Here is an 18,159-nt window from a genome sequence, read left to right as displayed (position 1 = left end):
ACCATCGTGAACTCAGGAAAATCGCTGGAAATAACCCTGGACAGCAATTTGAACATGCGAGGACCACATCAAATCGATGGCCAAATCAGCCAGATTCCACTTGAGCTACCTTAGGAAACTGAAATCCTTCCTCAACGCTGCCGACCTAAAAAGTGCAGTCCAAGCTACTAATCTCCAGACTGGAGTATGGCTGTTCCACCCTCTCGGGTTTACCCAAGATCTCCCTGGCACCTTTAAAAGGATGTATGACGTTACATCGCATACTTTTACAACACATACCTTTACAACACATTTTTTACAACGCAACATCCATTACAACGCATTCCCATATTAAAGGTCATTTGCTGGACCCTGTGTTTAGTAATTGCCCAGAGATCGCGGTGGGACCGCCAATTCCTCTCCCCTGGACCGACCATTTACTGGTGCCTTTTAGCTGGAAAATATCCAAGGCACTCCCCCTTAGACCTACTGTAAGGCAGGCTAGAAGCTGGGCAAAACTCCCAGTTGACTCATGGACCAGTAGACTTGGGATGGGCCAGCCTTCCTACAATAAAGATCCATGCACAGCCAATCAGGATTTTTAAAACTGGATTGCACAGTCCATCGACGACACCCTACCCCTTAGCAAAATGACTCTGAAACGCTCCCAAAAAACTGCCCCCTGGTACTCAGAACTCCTTAGGGACAAGAAACGCCAGTGTAGGAGAATGGAAAGACGATGGCGTTTAGGCTACTCTTCGGACGATAAAGCCCAATATGGAAAGGCAATTAAAGCTTATAAAACAGAGGTTAAATCTGCCCAATCTACATATTTTGCTGACAAAATATTACAAGCCAAATCTAAGCCCAAGGAGATTTTCCAAATAGTGAGGAAACTGACCAAACCCCCCCCTCCCATCATGCATGAGGATAAATCCACAGCTCATTGCAATAACTTGGCAGATTTTTTCCATCAGAAAATCACCCAAATTTACTCTCTCTTTCCTTCTACAACATTACAGTCCACAGCTCAGGATCAGACAACTTTGAGGGATACGCCCTCCCATTCTCCCATTACGCTAGATCACTTCCCCCTACTAAACGTTGAATCTCTAGCTGCCATAGCCAGCAAAGTAAAATCCGAATCCCCACGCGATCCAGCACCCTCAGAAATCATGATGCTGGCACCCCAGGTTATCCTGCCAATTATTTTGAACCTTTTAAATGCCTCCATTACTTACTGCATCGTACCGCCTGCTTGGAAGCAGGCCATGGTGCGTGCTCTGCTAAACAAAACTAACCTGGACCCCGGTGACTTCAGCAGTTATCGTCCCATCTCTCTGCTCCCCTGGGTAAGCAAAGTTCTCGAGAAGCACATTAATGTCCATCTGATACACATCCTCGAGAACAACCAGCTTCTAGATGCTACCCAGACGGGCTTTAGACCCAGGCACAGGACAGAGACTGCCCTGCTGGCAATCATTGAGGCAACAAGAATGATCTTTGATCAGGGAGGATCAGTGGCAGTGATCCTCCTTGACCTAACTGCGGCATTCGACACGGTCAGCCATGACATCTTGCTGAGCCGTTTGTCGAGTGTCGGAATAGTTGGCGGAGCATGGCTACGGTTCAAATCCTTTTTGAGCGAGAGGTCTTTTCAAATCTTTGATGGCGACTTGGTATCCTCAAGTAGTCCTTTGAAGTGTGGAGTCCCGCAGGGTTCTTCTTTAAGCCCTGCGCTTTTTAACATCTACATGAGACCACTGGCTGAGATTGTACGTCCGTTCGGCATTAAGATCATTTCCTATGCGGACTACACTCAGCTAGTGGTCTCCCTGGCGTAGGAACTGGGCTCGCCATCCTCAGGTGGTCTAGCAAAATGCTTGGAGGAGGTCAAAGTATGGATGACGTCCTCTCTCCTAGAGCTTAATGGGGACAAAACAGAGCTGATGCTCCTAGGCCCTTCTAATTCCACTTCAATCAACCCTGTTTGGCCCGCATGTCTTGGTATTGCCCCAGTTTCCAAGGACAATATAAAAAGCCTGGGGGTTTGGTTGGACAAGACGCTCTCCTTTAACACCCAGGCCACAAGACTTGCGGCTTCATGCTTTGGCCTCCTAAGGATGTTGAGGAAAGTTTTTCCTCTCCTGACGATGGAGGCAAGGCAGGGGGCCGTCCAGGGGCTGATTCAGTCCCGTTTGGATTCTAACAACGTCCTCTATCTCGGCGTTCCGGAATATACAGTGCGCAAACTACAGGTTGTGCAAAATTGTGCGGCTCGTGCCGTGCTTCAGTTGCCGCGCAGGCTCTCAGCCAAACCCGGGCTGATTAGTCTGCATTGGCTTCCAGTTCGACAGAGAGTCGCCTTTAAGGCAATGTGTATATTCCACCAAGCGTTCTGGGATACAGGCCCGGCCATTATTCAGGATCTGGCAACGCAGTACCATCCAAGCAGAACTCTTCCCTCTAGCCAGGCATGTATGGCCTCAGTTCCCAGAATAAAGAAAGCAAGAGCTGGCGGCAGGATGTTCGCTTATAACGCGGCCAAGCTGTGGAACCTACTCCCGTTCCAGCTTAGGTCCAATGCGAATCTCTCCACCTTTCGTAAACAGCTGAAGACCTTTTTGTTCAATGCTCCCTTCTAAAAACTCTTTCTCTGACTTAAGCAATTCCATATTTGCCCGCTAGCGCTTGGACGCCCCAGGGCAGCAATCGCGCTCTACAAGTCCACATTTCATTTCATTTCATTTCATTTCATTTCATTACAACGCATGCCATTACAACGAATTTCTAAAAACTACCTTTACAACGCATTCCATTACAACGCATACTACCTTTACACCGCATACCATTACAACGCATAACATTACATTGCATGTTTGGTAAGTACTCGATAGTGTAGAGGTAAAAATTACTATTCTAACTCCAGGGGGGTGCAACAGTAGGGTAAGTGTTGGATAGTGTACGGGTAAAAATTACTATTCTAACTCCAGGGGGGTGCAACAGTAGGGTAAGTGTTGGATAGTGTAGGGGTAAAAATTACTACGCCGCAGTGTCTGGATGTGCTGTCCGTTTGATATCCTTTGCCCACACGGAGTTACAGGGGGTAACAAGGAACCTGCATGTTTGCCATTGCCACACAACAAGGTGGAAACTGGGGACTGGCCGCGAAATAGACGAGCCTTCCACAACATAAGGACTCGAAGTCCCAGGAGTCCCTTGGCCGCCCACACCTGCATCGGGGCTTGAGCACCGCCCCCTATTGACGTTATTTATCCCTTTGCTTCTTCCGCTGCGCGGGACCGGGAGAAGCCCGGGACGAGGGCGGGACCGTCCAAGGCCGTCACAGGCCAGAGGAGGCCGGGCTGGGCCACCCCTACACCATGCCCCATAACCAGGCGAGAGAGTATTTGCAGGTGAACAGGACTGTTATTATTGTCTGCTGCATATTAGTTGCCTGTGTCCGTGACTGTCTTGCCCCCACAGAGTAATCTTTTAATTGGTGATTATGGCACATCGCCCTTGGGGGGGGGAGATAGTGCTAAACTCTATAGGGGGCAGCATTACCGGGACATTAGATAATTTTACTACCAGAGCAGCGGTCGTTTTAGAACGTGAAATAGCCCTCACAGAAAAGCGGCTATCTCTGGAATCACTTGGTTCAAAACGGTCCTCAATGGGTAATATCAAGAACGCAGTAACTCCAGAACAACCAGATAGCCAGAGTTCTAGTGGGATCAGCCTGCTAGAAAAAAGCACAGGATTAGATGGTTATAACACCACTACCTCATGAATACCACACTAGACAGTAGTATATCATCTGTAGAAAACAGAGCAGCTAATTTATGCCCCATGAAGGCCCAAGTTGACACCTCAACAAAAACCCTAGCACCATGCCCTAAACAATCTGGAAAAAGAAAGAGGGGTGGAGGTTGACAAAAGGGTGGACGCTCAAAGGTACCTAAAATAATTAACAAAGTGGTAAAACTATTTTCCTCAACAAACTCTATATCAGCCAACGCCCCTATTACTCTGAAGAGCGCACCCCCAAAAATCATTCCTAATGTTACATCCCAGCTATTTAAATGCCTTAAACCAGTACTACGGGCCGAAGCAGGACTTGTTGCACAGGTGGAACAGATTCTAAAGTCACTCATGTTACCACTTATAGAGAGACTAAAGATAATAAATGAGAACTTGGGTAAGCTACAACAGGCCACCCTAGACAACACTCACACGCTGGAAAGCCTGTCAGCCTGTATGAAAACTGGGGGCCCTGTCCTAAACCCTAGAAAACAGACAGAATCCAACAAAAGTCCTTCACTAATGTCCTGTCCAATTCCACCTGTAATAGTTGAGGAGCGAGGGAATCTAACCAATAGGGTGTACAGAACAGAGGACGAAAGAAACGAAACCCTGGGCGATCCAGGTAAATCACGAGCTGAGGGGGATAACAACAAACACCAGAAACACAGTACTTTATTATCAACACGGGTTAATGGTAATCCAAATATTATAAGATAAATACAAACGTGGATAACCTTCCCGTCATCGACTTACCCCCACAATCTACCCCCTTGGTGATAGTATTGGGAAACATACCACCCCTCCCAGAGGGAGTCAAAGAGGAATTTAGCCTACTCAAAAACAAGGTGACCCATTGGCTGTCTCACAACACTGTAGTGGGGCACATGGCGGGGTACAACGTTATCATGGCCCGACGAGTATCCTGGTTGGGCAGCTCTAGAAAATCAAGAAACGGAGGTTGTATAGTGATACATTTTAACAGCCCAACACCAGTAGAAAGGATATTCAGGGAAGTGGAGTTAGGAGCAGTACATAGGGTCAGGGTATAGAGATACTACCTTTAGGTTTCTTCTACAGGATAGCGACTCATGGTGGACCAGAAATCTTGAACAGGGGTTACCAAGATAGGACACCCTATCATAGAGGACAATTGGGGATGGGCTCATTATCCCTGAGGCCTAATGGGGATTATACCTGGGGTGGTCAGAGATATTCCCCGCTCCCTGTGGGCCCAAATAGATACGCAGCTCTATCCAGCCTTAATGACTGTGACTGACTGTGTGGGAATCAAGTAACTTTAAATCCCCACAACAGTATCAGTCCGCCGACCAACTGGCCTTTTCTCGTAGATAGCCCTGTGCCAGAGCTTGTACCTGTGGAGGTTAAATTAGAAAAACCCATTTCCACCCTAGGAGTAGACCCTCGAGAAGAAAATTCCCCTGAAAAAACATCATCTGCTCTTCCTGGGGAGATCACCTTGGGTATAAAGGAGCATAACCAGGACCACAATGTACTCTCCTGGTACATCGCGGGGTTGGCGGGAAAGGTCTCAGACCCTTTATGGGTACAGCTTGTTAGCCACTACTCAATAATATTCCTCCAAGAGATGTGGCTTGTCAACTGCAATATCTCGATGGTGGGGTATAGAGCTTTATTTGTCCCAGCGACTAGTGGAACCAGTGGTAGAGCAATGGGAGGTTTGACAATCTTTACATCGTTGGCCTTAAGATGTAGTATCAGGGCTTTTCCCTCTGACAATAGAAACATACAAGCCATCTCCCTGGGGCAAAAAGATAGCAGTCTCTATGTGATTAACTTTTATAATGCCATCCATAAAGAAGAGGGCTGTGGGAACACTGAGTTGAATAGTTACGTTGAACAGTGTTGTAGCCTTCTCAGGAAGAACTGGCTCATTGTAGGAGATTCTAATGTGCATCCATGCGGTGACCCTAATACTAATGTTATAGGAACACTGGGCTGTCCATTGATTTCAGGACTTCATTTTGAGCACACTAAACAGGGAAACGTTCTCAATGACATGTTAAACGAGCATGACTTATCCTCTGCGATGAGTTATGCCCCACCGCTTAGTAAATTAAGGGAACCAACCTTGAAAGGTAGAGGACATGGATCCTTCTTGGATCATATATTGTTATCCAGACCCACCCTACCCCTTCTCCAGGGTTTCTCCATAATCCCAAGTGCACACAGTGATCATAATCCGGTCTGTGTAACCATGGGAGGGAGTATTATGAAGAAAAAGGACCCAGTACTAGGCACAAACACGTTGCAACCAATTGACGGAGGGCGGCGGATCAAATAGAATCTAGTTATTCCGTCCCTCTTTCTTGAGACACTCAAGAACACCTGTGCGGCAGAATTCCTTTGCTGCCTTCACGACGATTCATCGGCTACAGGAATTCTACAAGCCTTTGAGGGGATGGCCACCAAAGTGGGAGGCATGTTACTTGTCCCAGGGAGATCTAGTATGACTAGTGAACCTAAATGGTTCTGTCAATTATGCTCTAAAGCCGCAAGAGAACTCAAGGAGGGCTTGAAAGTAATACCTAGGGATAGAACACTGATTAGCGCACTCCGAATAAACTATAAAAAGGTTCTGGCTAAACGTAAAGCGGAGCTGAAAGAAGCTTTATGGAGGGAGCTCCTAGATCCTCTGACACTATCCAGCAGTGCCAGATTTTGGAGTACTATTAACAGATCACCCTTTCTAGCGGAAGGGGCTAAAGAAGTGGGCTCCAATATCACATAGGATGAATGGGTGTCCCACTTTGTTAATATTTTAAAAAATACGTCCACCCCGTTAGCTCTGCCTGACAAAATCTCAGGCAAGGATGTAGTGGTGTTTACCGTGAATGAAATGGAGGAGAGCATCAACAACCTTACAAATAAGAAGGCTCGAGGCCCGGATGGTATTCCCCCGGTTCTTTTGAAATCAAGCCCCTCTTTTGGGCCCCGATTCTGGCCGCCGTGGGTAATGCCGCGGCCAAGGTTGGATGCCCAACATCCTGGGGAGTCTCTACAATTGTACCATTATTTAAAAAGGGAGATCGTAATTGTACTACGAACTATAGGCCAATCTCCCTGATTGACTCAGCTGTATAGGTCTTAGGGGGTGTCATATTAAAGAGATTGATTACCTGGGCGGAGGAGAATAAGATCATCAGACATTCAGTATGGGTTCCGCCCAGGCCACTCGACTATGGCCCAATGCCTAAATCTCTACTTGATCCTAGGAAAGTACACCATCGCTCGCACAGGGACAATCTACATGGCCTTCATGGATCTTTCTTCCGCTTTCGACTGCGTTAACCGGGGAAAGTTGTGGCAATCCATGGGGGCCATGGGAGTGGAGCGGAACCTGGTGGACTTTTTAAAGGACCTGCATAGTGATACAAAGGCAAACATTAGATATACCACAGACCTCAAGGTATCCAGGAATTTTAGCACTGAAAGGGGGGTCAGACAGGGGTGCATACTGGCCCCCTTTCTGTTTTAACCTTTATGTAAATGACCTAGAAGGATCACTGCTAGAAACAGGGGCTGACTATCCATACGTGGGACGGCGGGGTCTGCCCGTCTTGCTATACGCAGACGACGCAGTCCTCCTGGCTCGCACCCCGAAAGGGTTCTAAACCCTACTCAATGCTTTCCATGGGTTTATGGCCAGGAGAGACTTAAACAACTCTAAATCTTATGTGATGCAGGTAGGGCAGCGTACAAAAAGACAGTATCCTTTTATCGTTAATAGAGTTAGAGTGCCAACATGTGCAACATTTTCGTATCTGGGAGTCCTACTAGATCACTGGCTCAACTGGGCGGCACTCTTAAATAAGAAAAGGGGAGAGGTCACCAGGGCCAATGCCGCGCTATTTGGCTTTGCTGCCAAAATGGGCAATCGACCCATGGCAACCATGCTAAAGATCTATCGAGCCAAGAGTATATCCATAGCTAGCTATGGGAGCGATCTATGGGGGTACTCTTGAGGGTATACAGGTGACAGAAAATAATTTTTTAAAACAGTAATTGAATGTCCCAAAGGGGACTGCAAACCTGTTAGTACATGAAGAAACCGGTACGCCTTTTATCTGTGACACCTTGGCCTTGCGTCCCCTCACTTTTTGGCTACAATGATGGCTTAACAAACATCTTGGTCTCACACATAATCTTTTAAAAGAGATCTTGAGTTTAGATCATATGAACGACATCCCATGGATAAAATACCTAAAAACTTGCTTTAGTGAGTTGGGACGCTTGGACCTGTTTTTAAAACCCGAAGGTATCACTAGAAAAGATGTGGCGCTCATAAAACACTCCTTCACCCTACGTAAAACAATGGAAAGGGAGGAGAAAGATCTGCTGAAGCCTAGTGTACGTTTATATGTGACGCTTAAAACTTCTTTAGATATGGAACCATATCTACTATGGCCGATACCAGCATATGAGCGATACTTACTAATCAGGTTCAGATTAAACCTTTTTCATCTTTTATTAGCAGTCCCAAGGGGATGTCACAAAGGAAAAGTGCTAGCACCCTGTGGCTGCGACAATTTGTCTCCTCAGGACTTGCTGCACTTCATGTTCTTTTGTAAATTTTATGAATTCCCATGGACTTTCTATTTAAAACCTATTTTAAAAAAGTTAAACTTTGTGCAAGCGCGTCCCGCACTTTATTACTTGCAATTGTTAAAACCTGATTGTATCCCCTTTGTGGCCGGTTTCCTGAAATGTGCAATGAAGTATAGAAAAAGTCTGGATTTTTAAATGATCAGAGTATTTTTATGGTCTCTACTTTTACCAAAAGGACTCCTTATGTTGTCCTCCTTGTGTAAATGCTGATGTTAATTTATCACCGCTGTCTCTAACTCGGGTAATGTGCATATTGTGTATTTTAACCTATGAATGCAATGTATTTTGTAACTTTTAAAAACTTTTATAGTTTCTTATCAAGTAAACTGAATAAAGTACTTTTGAACTACTATTCTAACTTCAGGGGGTGCAACAGTAGGGTAAGTGTTGGATAGTGTAAAGATAGTATGGGTTCTAATGTTATGCGTTGTAATGGTATGCGTTGTAATGACATGCGTTGTAGTGGTATGCGTTGTAGGCATGCGTTGTAATGGTTGCGTTGTAATGGCATGCGATGTAATGGATGTTGCGTTGTAAAAGTTTTGTTGTTATGATAGTGCGTTGCATTAGTTGCGTTGTAAAAGTTGTTTCCCCCTTAAAAAGCCTGCCTCAATGCTGTCGCCAGACTTCAAACAAGCCCAAACAAATTCGACCATATCTCTCCACACTTGAAAGCTCAGAAATGGCTTCCCTTGGCGGCTAGAGTACAACTTAAACTGGCCTGCATCACACACAAGGCTCTATACTCAAATTCCCTGGCTTATCTTGAACAGAAACTTGTGGTATCCGGCAGGATCAGAAACACCCGGTCCGCCAAAGACCTCTTTACTCCAACCTGCACCCATTCCGGACAAAAACAAACTTTCGATCGGGCTTTCTCTGTGGCTGCTCCAAGAATATGGAACTCTCTCCCACCCGCCATGAGAAGAATCCCTTATCCCTTATCTGGCACGTGTCAAAAAGGAGGCCAAAACTTTCCTTATGGGTAAATTCCTCTCCTAAATGTTGCATCCTACCAACGCAGAGACCCTGACCAACTACCAACTAGCGCCGCCCATCTGAGTATAGGGCTACCTCACCAAGAATCATTGGGCCTTATCTTGAATAATCATAAATGTAATCTGTACATACGTGTATCCTGCACCCACGCCCACTCTTTGCGGCCGCACGCCTGATAACAGATACACCCAAGTTCGCTTCCGTGGCACAAGACCTGGCAAAACTTCATTGGTTGCCAGTGCGGAAACGAATCACCTTCAAGTCACTCTGTGTGGTATTCAAAGCACTCCATGATCTGGGCCCCAGATGCATGAAGGAACTCTTCTGCTGGTATAAAATGGCAAGATCTCTTAGATCTGGTCAGCAGGCACTGGTATCAGTCCCCAGAGTTAAGAGAGCTAGATGGGGAGGTAGGAGTTTCTCCTTAGGAGCAGCAGTAGCATGGAATGGGCTCCCCCTCCACATCAGACAACTGTCCAATCTTTTATCCTTTAGAAAGGCACTAAAACATGGCTCTTTACCCATTAAACCACCTTCCACTCACACCAGTTTTTATCGGTTAGCGCCAGGACACCTCCGGGTAACAGAGCGCTCTAGAAATGCAAAAAAAAAAAAAAATGTATCTTTTGTGCTTTGTGATTCCATGCCTATTGTACACTTCTATGATCCCTGTAAAGCGCTCTGATACCCTAATGGGTCAAGTTTGCGCTCTATAAAACACTAAAATAAAATAAAATAAATAATCAATCTGTTTGGTGGAAACCGATATGGATAAGTCTTGCAGAATCTTCTTTCATGCTTTATCTGTGTGCTCTAGTAGACAAGATCTTATCCTGACTTTGGTTGAGAGAAACGTCTTCTCCACTCTGCTGATATCCCATGCCCAGAGTGTTGAGCTTCATGCTTAAGCACATACACCATTTCCCTTAAACTTGGTTTATCTGATGCTGACACCTTCCTCAGAGAATTCCCCCTTGCCACTTTCAATACTTCATTTAGAATATGGAAGCTCCTTTATGAAGCCTGCTTGGTTGATATGTAGCTTACACTTTTGCATCTTTTATAATACACAAATTCAGGCTGCATGATCATTTCAATATATATACTCTTACAATATATTCTCTTTTATTTTCTTGCATCTTTTTTCTTATAATATACAAATTAAGACTGCATAGTCGATAAAGTATGCATTTGCTTGCAATATATTATCTTCAATTTTTATGACTAGTTTAACTTTTAATCTGACCTAAATTGTTAATAAAGCCCTTAAGGTTTGGACAGCGTCCTCTCTGTCATTCTTGTGGACCACATTGCTTTCATTGTAATTGAAGTGTATTGCCAATGTTAGCTCCTTTCTTACATTTCAAGTCGACAAGCAATGGTCCAAATGACCAATGGGAGACTATCTTTGATGATTTTACGAAGAGTTTGAGATTAAAGAAACCCCACTCTATCATGGTCAGTTGGCAGAAAACAGCAAGCTCACCTAGGGAAACAGCATTTACAACGCCGTTTAAACCACATACTGCCATTATAATGTGGTCTTTACAAAGAGGCATCCTTACCACTACATTCCTTTACCACAAGAGTCCATAAATAGACTTGTCATAGGCGAAGTGACATTGGACATTGAAGTCCAACACTTTCCCTACTGTTGCGCAGACGAGAGTTGGAATAGTAATTGATACGTCTCCAAAGTTCAGCGCTTTGATCTAAGGCACGTTTGCTCATTGTAGGGACTTGCCTGGAAAAGGAATGCAGTGGTAAAAACAGGTTGTGGACTTTACAGGGAACTGCCTTGTTGGTAGCTAATAGAGACATTGCAGTAACACTGTCGAAGTGGAGATCTCGAGTGGATTGGTGCACTGAACTAGAAAAAACAGTTTACCAGATGCAGGGTTGCCTAGCTAAACATACCAAGGTCTTGAGTAAAGGGCATGGGGCGCTGAATTGCTGAGCCTGATGTATGCATTTTGACTGATATCTCATTTTGTACTGATTTATACATTGCAATGGCTCTACTACTGATGTAAGTGATTTGGATTGGGGTATTTTTCAGGACCATCCATCTGACTTGTTTTTCTGTAATGAAACAATAACATTTGTAAAGACCGTGATATAAAGCTATGGGCTGTAATGGCTTGCGTGGTTCCAACATACAACTACTCACCTGTATACTTGATTACAATAGGTACATGGGCGGAGTGAATACAAATGACCTGATTCTTCAACCATATAATGGGAGTCGTAAAACTCACACATGGTATAAGAAGTTGGTTATTCATCTGATTCAGTTGGCTGCATACAATACATATGTTGTCTGTCAGCAGGCCACCACAGACTGATGTCCTGCTTTGATTTTTATTGGCTGTTATTGAAAGTCTTTTTGCTGCAGATGTTGTAACAGCAACTTTGTCTGTTGTATCGAAAATGACAAAAATGCAAGATTGAAACTTTGTTGAATCCATTCCTGCAACTGAGCAAAATAGTTGCTTCCATTGCTAATGTATAGTTTGTACTCAGCACAAAAAGGGACCAGAGAGTAAATATTATTATTAACCCAGTGCCCATCTCAGCCCAACCTGTGATGACTAATTTGGCAAATCTGTTTTTGATACTAGTTTTATGAAAAAATATATATTTTCTTACATAGCAAGTTTTCCCATTTTTGAACAAACAAATCTATCTATATTTTGGCAATTTACTCAGTTCCAAAAAAGGGAGTCCCCAAGATGTGTGAAAAACTATGCAAATTTGTGCTGGATACCTTTTGTGGAAAAAAGTTACAAGAGCCTAAGCAAGCTGACCCACACCTAAAAAAACTATATACTGGGGAGTAAACGACTCAACAGGAAAGGAGCTAACAAAACATAATTTTATTATTACTACTGCTCTACTGCTAACAGGCAGAAATGCACTCCAGCTAAGCCTTAGTTGGCACACATGTCCAATCACTGGTACTGCAACATACTCTGATGGAAGTCAATTGAGACAAGGAATAGAGCACTAACAACACAGCCCAATGTATTAAAATAAAAAGAAATATTTTTAAATGGCTTTAACATTTGTTACATTATCATAATTGTATCATTTAAATATAACTATCTAGGGAACTTTGTAATCACAATGAACTTTAGCAATAAATATTATAACAAGGATCACATGAAATATATTACACCCGTGTCAGAAATTGGATTGTTGGTTCAGAGGGCTGCTAACCCTGCTCAAACAACAGCCACAATCCCTATTGGGGTTAACCACCAAAGTCACTAAATTGACCTGTGATTAACCCTCTGATAGTATGGCGCAAAAGCAGTCTGCTAAACTTAGAGGTAATGTGTAAAGTAGTTGTGCAGCCGGCAAGCAGTAATAACGTGAAAATACAATACAAGTAAAACCCCACACCAATTTAGAAAAATAGATTAGATTGTATTAAATAGTTTGATACCAATATGAAAAAAAATCTAATTAGTACAACTGGAGCTAGGAAATGTTAAAGTTTAAGGTAAAACTTGCAGCAAAAAGATCAAAGTGCAAATGGCAGATGTCTGGTCGCGACAAACTGGGTCAAATTCGATAAGTACGACCAACTGTGTCGTTGTGTGGGTCACACACAAAAAGTGGATTGGGCCTAGTCAGTACCAACCGTCGGACTGAGACAAAATTTCAAGAAAAAGTATTATGAGAAGGTAAAGTTCAGTGGGGCAAGGCTATCACAGTGTCTGAGGAGGGAATGTGATCACTGAAGAGCTGTTGGACAAAGCCAAGTGACAATTTCGTAAAGTCTCCCAAATTTCCAGCGGGATGAGGGTGGAGGCTGTAGTCAACAAGAGTTCCACGAGGCCAGATACCCCTTTAGCGAAGGACCGCTGAACAGGATTTGCTGTGGTAGGGAAGAATGTAGTGGAAGCTGCTGTGAATTCATGCCAATCAGTGATGCACCCTGAGTGGATAAATGAGCAGGTTGGTCCTGGCCTTTTCTCGATTCTCAGAGCAGTTTTTAGCCAAAAAATGTCTATGTCCCGGGTTTTGGATTTTGGCAATCTGGGCACAAGTAACACCTCCACCATGGGTGCAGGAGTGGAGGGTCACCACTTGGGGGGGAGTGGGGGTTAGGACTCACTCAGGCTGGGACCAGGAGCGGGTTCGAGATGGTTGGAGACTTTTCTGACCCTGAGCTGGCCAATCAATTAGCCCTTAGAGTCACTCTGACAGTCTTGGGTTCAGTAGTAGAACTGGGCTTAAACATCTGTGCATGCCTTTTAGGGTTCACGGCAGTCTTCAGGCAGCAAAGCAGTCGTTGCAGGTGCAGCAAGGCAGTCTTTCCAGTACACAGAAGGTCACAATAGCAGGAAGTATTTTGAGTGTCCTAACACGGGTCCAGAAAGTAAACTGAAGAGTGGGTCTGAGAGTCTTACTTTTATGCATAGACCTTCTTTGAAGTAGGAGAATTTTCTAGAGAATTTGCTTTGAAGTGCTTGATGTTTTCTGACTGCCCTGCCCTGGCGCCAAGTTGGCTGCATTAACAATGCCAGGGAGGATAAGTCCTTTATGTGAACGCAGGGAACATCCTATTCAGTCACAAGTTGAGCTGCGCCCAACTCCATCCTGCCAGTTGATGGCCCCCCCCAGGATATGAGGTGTTTCGGCCAGTGCGAGGTTGGCAGACGGAGGTTTCTTTTGGGTATGTGGAAGTTTATTTTGTTGTTGAGGTATTTGGGTCCGTTGTTGTGCAGGAATTTGTAGGCGTGGGTGAGGATCTGGAAGGTGATTCTTTTCTCCACGGGGAGCCAGTGGAGTCTCCGCAGGTGTTGGCTGATGTGTTCATTATGGGAGATGTCGAGGACTAGTCTGGCTGCTGTGTCTGTAGGGTCTAAAGTTTGCGGAGAAGGGACTTGTTGATGCCAATGTAGAGTGCATTTCCATAGTCCAGTCTGCTGGTGATGAGTGTGTGGGTAACTGTCTTCCTTGACTCAGAGGAGATCCACTTGAGGGACCCCCCCCAAACTTTTTCTGATACATTTTTCCTCTTCCTCTGGGTTTGACTCCAAACTGTCTACGTTGACAAAGGTGCAGGTCGGCCCAGGCTTTGGCCACTTCTGCTGGTGGCAAGGGCAGACAGCCTCATTAATTAGGAAGGGTGTGGGCACAGCACTCATTCTACCCTTTGAAGCTAATAAAGGGCTAAGTACAAGCCCCTAGGCAATGCTGCTTGGTCAAGGCCCTGTTTTTACCTCTGTGAGAAGGAATACACATCCCAGCACAAGAGAGTCAAAAATAGACAATACCGAGAGCCTTCAGCTGAGCTGCAGTTTAGAATGATTTTTCATTGTGCAGCAATGCATATGGTAAAAAATAATGAACAAAAAATGTATGTGAATGTGTATGAAGGAAGCCTTTGATATTTTTTAAATAAATCCAAGGAAATGAGCTTAGAAATAGTAGTTATTTGAACACCTCGGCTTTACTGGGTTATTCATAATACTGTGTGATTCTGAAAGCATGTTAAAAAAAAGTGTTCTTTCTTATATAGAACTTATAATTAGAAGTCAAAATGGTAGATAAATTCAATCGATAAATCAAATGTTCTACTGATCTATGTTCCCAAACTCGTCCTTATAAATCTGTTCCTGGCTCATGTGGGTGAGCCTATCACCCATGGCAGCAAATGCCCCAAAATGCCATAAGAAAGTCATGTTTTTTCAGTTCAAATGTGCTCATTCTGATGATGTGGGCAGCTTTAGTAGTTAGGATGGGGCTGATCTGGCACCCAGATAAACCTACTAACCTCATATATTTAGGAAACCTCAATACAGCAGGGTCCATAGTGGAATGGATTGCACTACAGTTTCTTCCCCAATTATAGTGTTCCCTTTCCGCAATGGTGTTGCTCACTTCTCCTGCTAACTCCTCCCACTTCCCACACTGGCCCCTTTTCTGCCTGCATGTACAATGCCCAGAGTTGTAGTGCAGTAGCATAGCGTGCATGCTCACCTATTCCAAAGGAAGGCTTAATTAGGATGGCTGTGAGCCGGAGAAAGTTTTTAAAAAATTTAGTAGAATAAAGAATCTTAAAGCACAGGTTTCATTGAAATTTGCTAAAAATCAATAAGCACAGAAAGGGTATTCTGAAACAGCACTCATGAAATAATTCAGTACTTTCGTGTTTTGATTTAGAGGGAATGGGAAGGCTCGGGTAAGTAAAGAATAATTTTGTCCTCTATTTTTCTGGTCCAAATAAGAAATTAAACACACATGTGCATTATGTCCCAAAAATACTTGGAGACAAGTTAAAAAAAACTCTGAACCATTACATTTAGTAAAATTAGCAATACAATTAAAAAGAAACACTTGTCAAGGGTGGGGCTGTGAGGAGGGGTTCAGTTGATGACAGGATGATTACTTCAGAGGAAAATAAATATAACTATAAAGCAACATGTTTAATATAGATTAGGCCATCTATATTTTGTTTGCTCCCTGTGGATCAACATATATGCCTTGTTTGGAAATTCAGTTAGAATAATAACATAGGACATAAGCGTTTCCAATTGTATTTCTTAGCATAGGAGTAATGCATTATTTGCACTAGTACTTAAGTACCTACATTAGAAAAACATCATAAAATTGAAATTAAAACAGACAAATGCAAACGAGGACATCATAAACTACAAATACATTGAAACATAAGGTGGAGGAATGAAAACAACATGAATACATATAAAATAAACTATAAATATAAATAGCTAATAAACATTTACATATAAACTAAATAAAATGGAACAATATATACAATGTTTAAAAAACAATGCACTTCAACTACCACCTAATTCTAAATCTATATTATAAAAGGAAACTTTTTTTGCCAGGCAAACTGTTGTCTATGTATCCACAAAACCCCAAAATACTCTAAATTCCTTCTACTGTCTAATTCAGACTGTCTTCCTGCCTTGCTTCTAGTGTCATCAGCAGCACTTCTTTCTTTGGCAAATCAAGAGATAAGAGAAAGGATGGGGTTGAGTCTCTTCAATCATGGGCTAACAAAACTTAAGATCATCCAAGAAGATGTGGTGTCTGTTTGCCAGATGCTTTTGTTGACGTACATATGAGATTCATTTTTGAAATTTCTCGCTCACACACCAACATGAAAATAGCAGTGGCATTCACAGCCTTGTACTATCTTTTCATTTCTTTGCTGCTACATTCCTTATTTATTTCTTTATTGATACACTTATAAAGTGCCCAGCTACCCAACAGCATCTCCTAGCGCTGTACATGTGGAGACAGAAACGACTAGACAACAGGTGGAAAGAGAAGCACAAATCAAACCAGGTCACTAAACAGCAGTGTCTTTAAGCTCTTACAGAAGGCTAACGGAGAATGAGAGTTCCTATGGTCAATTGGAAGAGCATTCCAGCTGTCTGGGGCTAAGACAAGAAAAAGAAAGATCCTCACACAGGAACGTCAAAACCTGGGAACTTGAAACAGTGAGAGGCTGGAGGATCGCGGCTGTTGAGCCGAAACATAAGGTGTTACCAGACTTTGTATGTTTGAAGGGACAAGGCCACATTTGGCACAAAACATGTCACAGAGGGCCTTGAACTCAATGGGCTTATTGACTTTGAGCCAGTGGAGTTGGTGGAGCAAAGGAGATGCAGAGGACTATGCAGGCATATGCAGGCTGATGGAAAATCATATGCGTGTATTGTTTCATGACAGTCAATGTCAAATATTTCACAGATACTTAATTTCACTTTCTCCAAAAGGTGTTGGCAATTCTTCAGACTAGTACTGTTTGTGCAAAAGATTCAATTCACTGATTAATTTGTTGTGTCCATCCTAGTTAGCAGCAGCAGCACCATTTGTGGATAACAAATGGCTTTGTACATTTTCTTCACTGTTACTACAAAACTATCCCTTGTCAATTATTATATCAGTTTTCTTTCCATTGTTCAATCATACATTTTAATGTTTCGTCATTAACAACCTTTTCACACTGCACATAATTTTTCTCTTGCTTGTATACCATTACCTCAAACAGTGGTATTTGCTTTCAAATTTGATTGTGATATCATGTTTTTGCAACAGTAACTCAAGAAATATCACTGTTACTTTTGAAGAGCATGATTCATGATGCCTAGATTAGAGATCAAATGGACATTTGAAAACCACAGACGGAGACTAAGCACTGCATACAGCCTTTACTTTTTTGAAGATTGATGCAACTCTCTACCTATTCTACAAAGCTGAATGCCAGCTGAATGCCAAGAGCTTCTTCATGTTCTTTCAGCTGCAAAGGTTTTTTACAGATGTGCTAAACATAGAACCCAGAATATGAAGCATACGTTTGCAATGATTTGTAGTGCCAAAGTCTATCATGGCATTATTGACTACAAGTTCTAAATGATATGCTGAGCAGTTCAAGGTTTAACAAGGCTATTAAGTTGGGAACAATTATTTCCTGCAACCTCTTTATAACCCCACTGGTGTTGCCAAACATCCCTGACGCTGCATCACAAGCAAGTAAAACTAGGCATTGTTGAAGTAAGTCCCATCTTATGTTATTTGGGGTTTTTTAAGTGCAGAGAATGAGCTGTTTACTTCACCTTCAACAGACAAATCCCTCAGCTCGATATTATGTGGAGACTCAAGGTCAGGTAGCTGCAACATTCACATGTACACAACGCATGTTTCCAGCCAAATTGGAGTGCAAAACCTAGTACATATCAA

The sequence above is a fragment of the Lissotriton helveticus genome, chromosome 2_1 (assembly GCF_964261635.1).
Source record: "Lissotriton helveticus chromosome 2_1, aLisHel1.1, whole genome shotgun sequence".
NCBI classification, from domain to species: Eukaryota; Metazoa; Chordata; class Amphibia; order Caudata; family Salamandridae; genus Lissotriton; species Lissotriton helveticus.
The sequence above is the reverse complement of the archived record's forward strand: the minus strand, read 5'-3'. Positions refer to the sequence as shown.